General features: G+C 45.0%; 1 pseudogene; it reads right to left on the reverse strand.

Annotated features, from left to right (window-relative positions):
• Positions 1–8,652: 8,652 nt before the first annotated feature.
• LOC147706178 (uncharacterized) lies at positions 8,653–11,046 on the reverse strand (annotated as a pseudogene).
• Positions 11,047–11,465: the final 419 nt, after the last annotated feature.

Raw genomic sequence — 11,465 nt, forward strand, 5'->3', positions numbered from 1 at the left:
CTAAAAAGGGTAATAGGGACGACCCAGCAAACTATAGGCCTATCAGCCTGATAGATATCACCCAAAAGGTGTATGCCAAACAAATTCTGGCTAAGTTAAACGTTTGGTAGAAGAGAAAGATATCCTCTCACCTTGTCAGGCCGGCTTTAGGCAGAGAATAAGCACAATTGACCAAGTATTTAGACTTTTAAGTATAGCCTGGAAGTACACAAGGATAAAACATGGACACTTATATGTTGCCTTCATAGATTTGAAGGTAGCTTTTGACTTCATTCCCAGAGCTCTTTTATGAAAATCATTACGGAGTCAGGGAGTCCCAGAGAAGATTTTAGATCAGATTATAAGGCTTCACAACAGGAACTTTGCAGAGATTTGCTGGGGTCAAGGAGGGGAGCTGACGGAGGAAATCCCAATTAGGAGAGGGGTGTGCCAGAGCTGTGTCCTGGCGCCAACCCTGTTCTGACTATACGTAAATGATATGGTAGCGTACCTGCACTCAGCCATACATCACTCCCCCAAGCTTGGAGGCACTCATATCTGCGCCCTAACCTTCGCAGACGACACAATACTGTTGTCACAAACACCGAGGGGTCTCCAAAATGTACTTGATAGCCTAGATAATTATTGTATGACAAAGGGTCTTGAGATAAACCCCAACAAAACCAAGTACATGGCTTTCAATCCACACAGAAAATGTCCAAAAAGATTAGTACTGAAAGGGGTGCTTTTGGAATATGTTCCCAGCTTTGTATATCTAGGTGTTGCAATAGACTCAAAACTTAAATAGACCTCTCAAATAAATAAGTCAAGTATAATCCTAACACAGAACTCTATTCCTATAGTGAAGAAACAGCACTCTACTTTATCAAAGGCCATTACCGCATAAACCAGAAGTTTATAAAGCTAGAGTCCAATCAGCTACACTCTATGGATCTGAGGAGAAAATCTTCAGCCTCTAATCACTGGGGAAAATAAACTCATTAGAATGCTTACATGCTTGCCTAAAAACACCCCGACGATCCCTCTTACACATGATATTGGGATAAAAAGACTGGACATCTAGCTGTATGGAGGCTACTGGCCTATTGCATTAGAATATGGACAACTGAGGAATTAGAGACTTATAGGCTGACTCTGAGGGAGTTATTGCATTGGGACGAATGTGTCACCTTTCCCTGGTTGGCCCACATCAGTAAATGGCTCACCGATTTGGGTTTGAGCCGCTACTGGTTAACCCCGAGCTTGCTGACCCCTGATTCAAAGAGAGAGATCAGGTCCCTATATTGGGAATTTATAATGCACAAAGTCACTTTAAATCCTGAGTTGGGGAGATTGACTATCCAATTCCTGTCTTTTAAATTGACCCCGAGTTTTGAGTCCTTTCTAGACGAGATTCATCCTCCATTGGCAAAGTCACTCTATATGAAATTTAGGCATGAAATACTACAAGTCAATGCTTTTACAGCTAAATGGACAAATTCCCGGGTGACGGCTAATGATTCTAAATGCTCACTGTGTACACTAGGTGCCAATGAGGACATTGCGCATGTTCTTTTCTTCTGAGCAGTATATGCTACCCCCAGACGTAAGTGGATTAAGCCACTGTGCAGAAGTTTGAACACCAGGAGCTATTTAGAGTCGTTTAGAATACTAAAATCTGATAGCCGCCAACTAATTGTATTCGGTATCAGCAAATTTTTGTTGGCTGCCAGTCACATAAGATATAGGAATGGGCTCAAATTTTAAAAGTTTTACAAATATTGATTTTTAGAATTTTATGTGTTTTAACTTTTTACGGTCTTAGATTGAATCATCTGACAATTTTAGCAGTAACGGTGCCTAAATCGGTGCTGCGTTCGATATTTGAATAGTTATCTTTGTACTGTATTGGCAAGAATTTTAATCAAACGATGTGCAATGGGGGCGAAGACCAAGGAGAAAAATGTAAACTGTATACATGTCTTGTATTTTAGTCCCTTGTAATTGATATATGTTTTTTACGGTTGCATTAGATGGATGAAATTTGCAATATGGACAAAAATTTGTTTTGTATGCTTTGATGATTCTTTGAATAGAATAAAGAATTTTGATTGATTGACAAATTACACATTTTGAGTCTAAATCAAAAAGTCGACAACAAAGCCACTGCTGGCGTTGGATGAAAGTTTTGTGGAGTTCCCTCGTGGTGCAGCGTTGAGTAAAGGGGTGGCTGCTGGACTGGCAATCAACAAAACTTGACAGCTGTAAGGTCAGCAGAAAGTTATTTCAAAATCCAGAGATCCAGAGGAAAGCGGCAGCCGGCTGAAACCTGCTGCAGGTCAGGATTACATTTACCACAATGCATTTGATCAACTACTTTTTGGCAATCCCTAAGAGGGCCTGATGGCCAGCGAATCTTTGATTCTGTTATGTTGTTTTTACCTGCAGTGTGCAGGGGACTAGTGCTTCTAGTCCAGATGAGTCTTGAGTTGCTTTTGGCTCTCAAAGGGTCCCTCTGTCTGGGGAATGGACTTTGGTCTAGGACGAGTCACAGTTGTGCAGTTCCAGGAAGATTGCCACAGGTGCAGAGTATCACGCCATTGCTTTGCGCAGATCCTGTTGTTGCAGACATGGGTCTCCTCTTTGTCCTTTATTGCAAGTCAGAACAGAACTGAGTTTCTAGTGTCAGGGGTAGCTCTTAAATCCTAGATTTGGGGGTGTTTTGGTTGTGGGTGCAAGTGACCAATGCACTACTAGCCCCAGCAGCTAATCTGCCCCTGAAGTGACCACATCTGGGGGGGGGGGGGGTGTCACCTTTTCTACCCAGAACCCTCTATTCTGTCACTTTTAAAAATAGCAGTTTTCCTCAGCTGTACAGTCAAGGTAGCCCACCCTAGAAGTGTGGTTAGTATTTTGGGGTGTAAACACCTGAATACCTAATGATCCCATGTGCAAATGTGCTTGGGGCAGGGAAAAGGCTGTTTCTCCTTTTTTTGGGGGGGGGGGGGCAGCCTGGGTGCATATCACAGGAGGTGAAGTCTTTGAAGCTCACCACCTTGATGTGCCACTTTATTAGCCATCCTGTCAGGGAGGGAGGTGTGACCACCTTCCCATCCAGGCCATTGTTTCTGACTCCAGGGAGAGTTCACACCTCCTGGCAGAGGTCAGATTCCTGTCTTGGCAGCGGGAGCTGCGGTCTGGCAGCCAGAGCACAGGAAGAGCCGGGGCAACCAGTTTGCCATCTAGGTGCATGCCACATCGTCCTCAACACAAGATTCATGTCAGGGATGATGAGGCATGTTGTTTGATACCAAATATGACATATTTCAGCAGTACCATAATAGAGCTTGTGACCTCAAATGTTCCCTGGTGCCAGCCTATGTTATGCTATGGACCACCTATCACTTATAGTAGCCTCAAGTGCTAAAGGCCATTATAGGATATATATGCTTGCACTTATGTGTCCACGCCCTTAATATAATGTACCCTGCTTCCTGGGCTCAGGAGGCCTTCCTTAGGCGTAACTAGCATATATGAAAATAGTGCATGACTTTTCTACACATGGCGAGGGCAAAGTCGAGCTCGAGCGGTTTGCATTGCTCCTGCAGTCTGCAATGACAGGCCTGCTATCAGTAGTTTTCTTGGGTCACTCAGGGTGGCACAAACATTGCTTCAGGTACCGCAGACTCCTTTAACACACATGCCATGGGCACCACTGGTACTGTATACTAGGGACTTATATGGGAGCTAAAGTCCTTGCCAATTGGGGTTAGCAATTCATGCATATCAGTTTTAGGGAGAGGACACTGTCCCTACAAAATGGGGGTGGGGAGCATGACCATACAAAAAGTGCACTTTCCAACAGTGTACATTATAGAAATCATAATATGATAAATATTATGCAGTTTTACAACTAAACATAAAACAACTGTACACAAAAAAAAGATAATACATTAACAGAAAACCTTAAAGCAGTCTGCACACCCTCAGTTAGGAATGTAATCTGTGAAGGTCAGACTCTGCATTGGGATCTAATTCTTACCGGCCTTCATTTTCCATCAACCTATTTTCCAAGCTTTCCAACACCTATCAGCGCATTATCCAGTGCCTATGCGTTAACTCCTGACATCATCCAATATCCTATTATTCTCTCAGTGATATAGTCTGTACTTATGTTATCATCATAATAATGTTGGATGTTTCAGACACTGGCCAAGTGACATTCTATCATGTACAACTAAGTTGTGTAAAGTGAAATACACATCAATCATGTTACATTCAATTTGTGATCTGTTCAACATTCTACCCACTGACAGCTCTGAATATAGCTTTGAGGATGCCAAACTACCTCACTATGATGCTACATGTATTCCTGTGATCAATGTCTATGCTTCTTCTGCTACGGTGATTAGATGTTTGCATGACCTGAAAGCATAATACTGGTCACATACATAGGGACGTCACAGAATAGCATACATGTTGCATGTCAACAGACATCTGCTCTGAAATGGTTCTTGTGAGTCATGCATACTTACCAGTAGTTTCTGTCAGAAAATGTAGCAATCGTGTACTTGAAGGGACTTGGCTACAAACATTTCTGAAACACTTCTTGACAGAACAGATTGCCTGTATATTCATAGAGTGCATATGGTTCCAGTAAATTGGTGCTGTGTCAGTAGATGATAGAAATGTGAAGAGTGCCATCAAGGGCACCTATTACAGATTCAAAGCTGGCTATGACATAGTAGCTAGTGTTGAGTTGCTGCAGACTAGGGCTGGGTTTGGAGAGTCTAAAATGCTGTGGTTTTATGGGTAAAATTGCCTCAAACATAAATCACAAATGCTGATAACGCACTTTGTAAGACCATGCTAACGATGCACATCGGAGACGGTCTCCAGCACATGCAGTACAGCAAGCAATTTGACCTATTCTTGAATTGCCAGCAACCTAGCTGTTAGCTCAGTTGATGTGGTTGTTTTTTACAAAGACTTAATAATATAGAACTGTCCAGTCTATACCTTTGTTTGATGTTATCTACTAGTGTACTTAATGATATTACCATCACATTAAATAGAGTGGCAGTTGGTATGCAATGAGGGTGGCTGGGCGGGGGATGAGCAGGGGGGTGAAAAAGAAACCCTTACCTATGCACGCCGTCATCTCTCCTCCGTCGTCTCTCTTCCCAGAAGCAGGAAGCACACAGGCTCCCCATAGCCAATCACAATGCTGCTGCCACCAGCATAACGGCAGAATTAAAAATGTTCTAGCTGACGCGACAAGAATTTTCAATTTTATTAAGGACACGGAGGCGAGGATTATGCTTCTCTTTGCTTTACTGCAAACACAGCAGCCAATAAACAACTTTGAAACTCAGCATAACCCGGAAGTACAACCCCCTGTACAGTATGCACCAATCACTAACAATCCACTATAATATATAGTCCTGAGTGATCACATCACTTCCTCTTTCTTTGCATTAAACTTTAACACAGTCCACAAACTTGACCGTTGAACACTGGACCACCGATTTCTTCATCGCTGTGGATCCCAACTTGTACCCGGAACATCATTCTCCAAACAAGAGTCGATGTCCCCATGTCCTATGTCCACCTGTCCTGTCCTTCTTCTGAACAGCGTCATCCCGATCGCTCAGGTCTGCTTTCCTTACTCTCCTATAAAGAGAATAGTGGTCGTAATACGCCATTCATGGACAAAATGCATTTCATAACCAGTATGACATTCAAAAAAGTAACCTCCCCACATGACCAAAATCAACGGGTGGGAGAAAATTCAAATCATCAGCATGAATTACACATGAACATTCTATTTGCAATAAACATGTTATCCTAGGATACCATCATCATGTTACCTGGGTGGGATAATCCTCGCCTCCGTGTCCTTAATAGAATTGAAAATTCTTGTCGCGTCAGCTAGAATTATTTTTATTCTATGTCAGTCCACGGAGGTTCTGATTATGTTAGTTTAAAGTTGTTCCATAACCATCAAAGCCACATCCACAATCGGTTTATGATAGAAAGTCTTAAACGTTGAGTCAGATAACCAGTCTGCCGCAGCCACAATATCTTGTAAGCTAGAGCCATTATAAAAAGCTTTGGAGGCCATTGCTCCCCTGACGGAGTGAGCGCCAAACATGGCAGTATCTACACCTGCAAGTCCCAATAACCAAGTAACCCACCTGGCTAAGGTCGCTGCAGTGACTGGGCGGAAAGGTCTCTGAAGAGAGATTAACCATTGTCCTGCAACATCGTTCCTGAACTCTCTAGTACAAACCTCATAACATTTTAAACATTGAACCACACATAACTTGGTATGATGAGGAAAAACAGGATATGAAATACATCTAGAATGTGTTTTTGTCCGTCTGGATATCGTGAAAGAAACACCAGAAGGAGTACATACTCTACCTGCTATGTCCAAAGCTCGCACATCCGAGATTCGTCTACAGGATATTAGGCATAAAAGCATCGTAAGCTTTGCCGACAACTGTTTCCGTGATAAACCCTCATTGGCTGGCCAAGTTTTAAGGAAACGTAGAACTAAATTAACATCCCATAACACAGAATACTTGGGTTTCGGGGGATTGACCAATTGGATACCCCTCACTACTTTACACACCAAGGGGTGTTCCCCCACCGGTCTACCATCTATGTTTGGATGACCAGCCGAAATCACTGAGCGAAACTTTTTCACAGTCCTATATGCCAGTGGTTCCCAAACTTTTGACTCCGGAGGACCCCATTGAGTCAACCCAGGAAGCCGGGGACCCCCAAGCAATTTGTAGGATTTAATTTTAAAACATTATAACAGTAATTCGAAAAAAATAAACACACATGTGCACACAAAACAAATACTCAAATTACTAAGGGTTTTAGGGTCATATTTACAAGCCCCTATCACCATGGGAACATCAATTTTTGTGATGTTCCAGTGGGGATAGGGGTTTCGCCATATTTACACGGCAGCTTTACGCCACTTAATGTGACTTAGCGCTGCCTTGTAAATAAGCCTCCCTTTCACGCAATGCTTAGCATGAAAGGGGTGGGCAGTGGGAGTTGCAGTGGGTGTTCCACCAAAACACCCATTGACTTTGACGCTGCCCTCTCTTTACAAGGGCAATGTAAATAGGAGGCAGCACAAGATTAACCCGTTAACCGCGGCGGTAATTCCGCTGCGGTGCGGGTGTTTCCGTGCGCGGGTTGGGCCGCGTGGGCCATTGGCCGACGGCAGCACTGGGGAGGTAGTGCTGCCGTCGGCCAATGGCCGACGGCAGCAAGGAAAGGGTTAAGATCATGGAAAACCTGGTCTTAACTTGGCGAAAAGAGGAGAAATACGTTATTTCTCCTCGATTCTGCTTTTTTCCCATGGAAAACGCAGAATGCCTTGGATTGTTTATGTTCAGGAAGGTGACACTTCGGGCACATAAACAATCTTTAAAAAAATATACATTTTGTAACTTCCATGAGTGCTGCATTAGGCAGCACACATAGAAGTGACAAAACGGCATTTCAAACTTGTTCATGTGCAGGAAGTTGCACGCAGACACCCTTGCACTATGGTGCAAGGGTGCCTGCATTGGCACTACACTGCTAAGTGTAGCACCAGTGCAGGGGAAAGGCAGGGCTGCGCCATATTCTTGTAAATACGGTGCAGCCCTGCGTTTCTGAAGTGGAGCATGTCGTTAAGCTAAGGAGGCTAACAACATGCTCCGCCAATTCTATTGTAAATATCCCCTTAGTATTTTATATTGAAAGAAATAGCACAAAATGAAACACATTAATGGGAAGGTTGGTGCTGTATCTCCAAGACTAACTTTTCAATGGTTGCTTTTATTTCGCAGTACGATGCTCCTGCTTCTGCCAGGGTCAGCCTGGAAACCCAAAGCAGCCCAGGCAAATGTTCTCAGACCAGTTACATCACACACATATAGAGACAATGAATCACATGTGAAAATTAATGTATAGAAAATGTTACATAAGGCAAAAGGGACTACAAGATGTAGGATTGACATGTCATTCATACTGCTCGGCATTTTTAAAGAGTGCTTGGTCTGGTGAAACACAAACTCGGGATTCAGAACATAACACAGTGGTTAGCATTGACTTTAACAATAAAAAAGTATTTCCACCCAAATAAACCTTTTTAGCAGCATGCGGATAATTATAGACTGGGGAAAAAACATAAATTATTAACTTGGACCATGCAGTTTGCAAGCAGCTCTTTGATGAGAGTTTATAGGTCACTGTGCTAGATTACGATTGTCCCTTATGAATTGCACAGTAACAAAAGAATCTCGGTAACAAAAGCAGTAACCCACTGACCTATGCACATAAAATACTGTTTTTTAAAATGTATGGTACACGTTCTTTGCAGTAGGCATATTAACCCTCTGTGCTACATTAGATTAGTCAAAGCTGCCACTGGACAAAACTCTCAACTCTCTCCAGCAGATACATTAATCACTGGCATTTTCATGACACTTTTATTGTTGCTCGAAAACTGCTACTTTTAACAGGAACTTTGCAGTGCTTTTCAAACTGCTGCCTGGGGACCCCCTGGGAATGTGCCACGGACCCCTGGGGGTCCGCGGACCACAGTTTGGGAAACACTGCTGTATGCCATTCCCGAGCTGGCGAGCTCTGACAGAAAATTGACTATGAGATGGACACCGGATCCCATGGGTTCTGTTTGCCGTTCAGAACACCAACTAACCCATCTACGCCATGCTGACTCATACCGCTTGTACGGAGCAGGCGCCCATGACTGTGATAAGAAAAACATAGATTCTTGTGAAACTCCTGCCACTTGCCATCGTCGCCTGAAAGTCTCCACGCCATGAGAGTTAAGAGGCCTTGCATTACCAGGGGATGAGGTAACCCCAGAGGGTCCTCCAGAATCTCCAGAAGCGACTGTAGACGAACCGGAAGAGCACATGACTCGGCTAGCACCACCGGAAACCACGCTTGCGCTTTCCAAAAGGGAGTGACTAATATCACCTCCGCCCGCTGTTGACGGAGTTGCACCAATATTCTCGGAATCATGGCGAAAGGTGGAAATGCATATAGAATGCCTGTCATCCATGACTGAAGAAATGCGTCCGAGCTGATCGCCAGAGGGTCTGGGCACCAGCTGTAGAACCGAGGAAGTTGCGCATTGAGTCTGGACGCGAAAAGATCCACTACACAGGGGCCCCATTTGTCGTTCAACGGATTGAACACTCCGGGATGCAGCCTTCAATCGCTGGCATCCCTCAAGAAACGGGAATTCCAATCCGCTACTATGTTGGAAGAACCCGGAATGTACTCCGCCGTCACTGATATATGATGAGCCAGGCAATAATGCCAAAAGTCCTTGGCTATCTCCACCAGGAGACGGGACCTCGTGCCTCCCAGATGATTGATGTACCGTACTGCTGACACATTGTCCATCCGCAGTAAAATACAGCAAGTCGTCCGTTGCGGGGAGAGTGTCCGAATCGCAAATGAGCCCGCAAGGAGCTCCAGGCAATTGATATGGAGTTTCAGTTCCTCCCGGGACCACCAACCCCCAGTTTCGACAGAACCGCAACGGGCTCCCCAGCCCCATCTGCTGGCATCCGATTCTATGACTATCTCCGGACTGGCTGCGAAAATTGCTTTGCCATTCCAAGGATCCATGTGATCCAGCCACCAATTCATCTCGGTCCGAGCCGCGTTGGAGATCGAGATCTGCTCCATATAACTCAGCCCCTTGTGTAAGTGCAGGATTTTCAACCGCTGAAGCGCCCTGTAGTGTAGGGGGCCTGGGAATATCACCTGTATTGAGGCGGCCAGAAGTCCCACCAATCTGGCCAATGTCCTCAAGGATATAGTCTGAGAGACAAGCGCTCTCCTCAACTCCTTCTTGATAGCTACTCTTTTCCTCAAAGGTAATAGTAACTGAGCCGCAATTGAGTCTAACTGGAACCCCAAGAACTCCATTGACTGCGTCGGAGTTAGAATTGACTTCTGTGCGTTGATGACAAATCCCAACTCCTGTAAGAGTTGGACCGTCCAGTTCAGATGAAGAAGAACTGTGCCAATAGTCTGTGCCATAATCAGAATGTCATCCAAATAAATTATGAGTCTTACTCCCCGTTCTCTCAGATACTGAACCACGGGTTTTAGTAACTTGGTGAAACACCAAGGAGCGGAAGAAAGGCCAAAGGGCATGGCCGAGAATTCGAACCACTGGTCTCTCCACTGGAATTGGAGGAACCTCCGGTGAGGAGGAAAAATAAGCACCGCCAGGTTTGCGTCTTTCAAATCCAGGCGCACAATTCAATCCTTTTCTAACAGGATGTTCCTCGACAAATGTATGCCTTCCATTTTGAAATGGCGATACACTACCCAGGAATTGAATTCCCTCAGATTGAGTACCAGTCTAAAACCTGTGTCCTTCTTGGATACTAGAAAAACTGTACTTACAAACCCTAACGGATGAGGGGCTGTGTGCACGATTGCCCCTTTTTTCAACAATGAAAGAACTTCGTCGTCTATGAAAGACATCTCTGCATGGGAGAAACGTAGGGGAGGGGGAGCCCGAACTTGATGGGGTGAGGCATAAAACTCTATCTGAAACCCCTTTACCGTCTGAAGGATCCAAGGGTCTTGTGTGAAAGTCTCCCACACATGGTGGAACAAATCAATACGACCTCCCACCTTCGTATCCCCGGTTTGCATTAAGCTTACCTGAGTAAGAGGTGTCTCCGGTGGAATAGTCTGTCCTCTGTAACCTCTGTTTTGTCGCCCCCTATCACCGCGATTGCGGGAAGGGTAGAACTTGGAGCGCCCTCCACCACCTCTGCCACGTTGTTCGGAACCTCGAGAGGTCTGGTTAGATCCACGGCCGTTCGCTCGACCCCTATAGCGCCCGGCCCTGTTAAAAACTCCAGTGTGGAAAACTTTTTTGATGTCCGCTTGAGCCTTATCCAGGGCGCAAAATGTATTCACGTATTTCCCCATCTCCTTCACAAACTTTTCCCCGAACAGCATGCCATTAGAAAGCGTGCCTGGTTCCGTATTCGCCATTTCTGCCAATTGGGGATCAATGCGCATAAGGAACGACCTTCTCCGTTCTGCCGACAGGGCGCACTTCGCATTCCCTAGAAAACACATAGCACGCTGCGCCAATTCCAGGACCTCCGTGGGGTCAAAGGAGTGTTTCAATCTTTAGCGGTAACCGCGGCATCCAAAATCTTGGTCAGGGGTCAGGTCACGTCAAGGAGCTTATCCTGACAACCCCTCCAAGCCCTGTCAAGTCCCTTCTTGGGGTCTTTTGCGAATTTCTTCATGAAAGTGGCCATGTTCGGGTCTATTTCTGGCGTGTCCGCTACTTTCCCCATCAGACATGGTCTGAGACATTCCGAACGCAGGGTGGCCCTGACTTCTTTCTCGAAACCTCTCCGGAGATTGTCCTGCACATAGTGTGCCACCTCGACACAGGGGAC

This window comes from Lissotriton vulgaris, chromosome 7 (genome assembly GCF_964263255.1).
Source record: "Lissotriton vulgaris chromosome 7, aLisVul1.2, whole genome shotgun sequence".
NCBI classification, from domain to species: Eukaryota; Metazoa; Chordata; class Amphibia; order Caudata; family Salamandridae; genus Lissotriton; species Lissotriton vulgaris.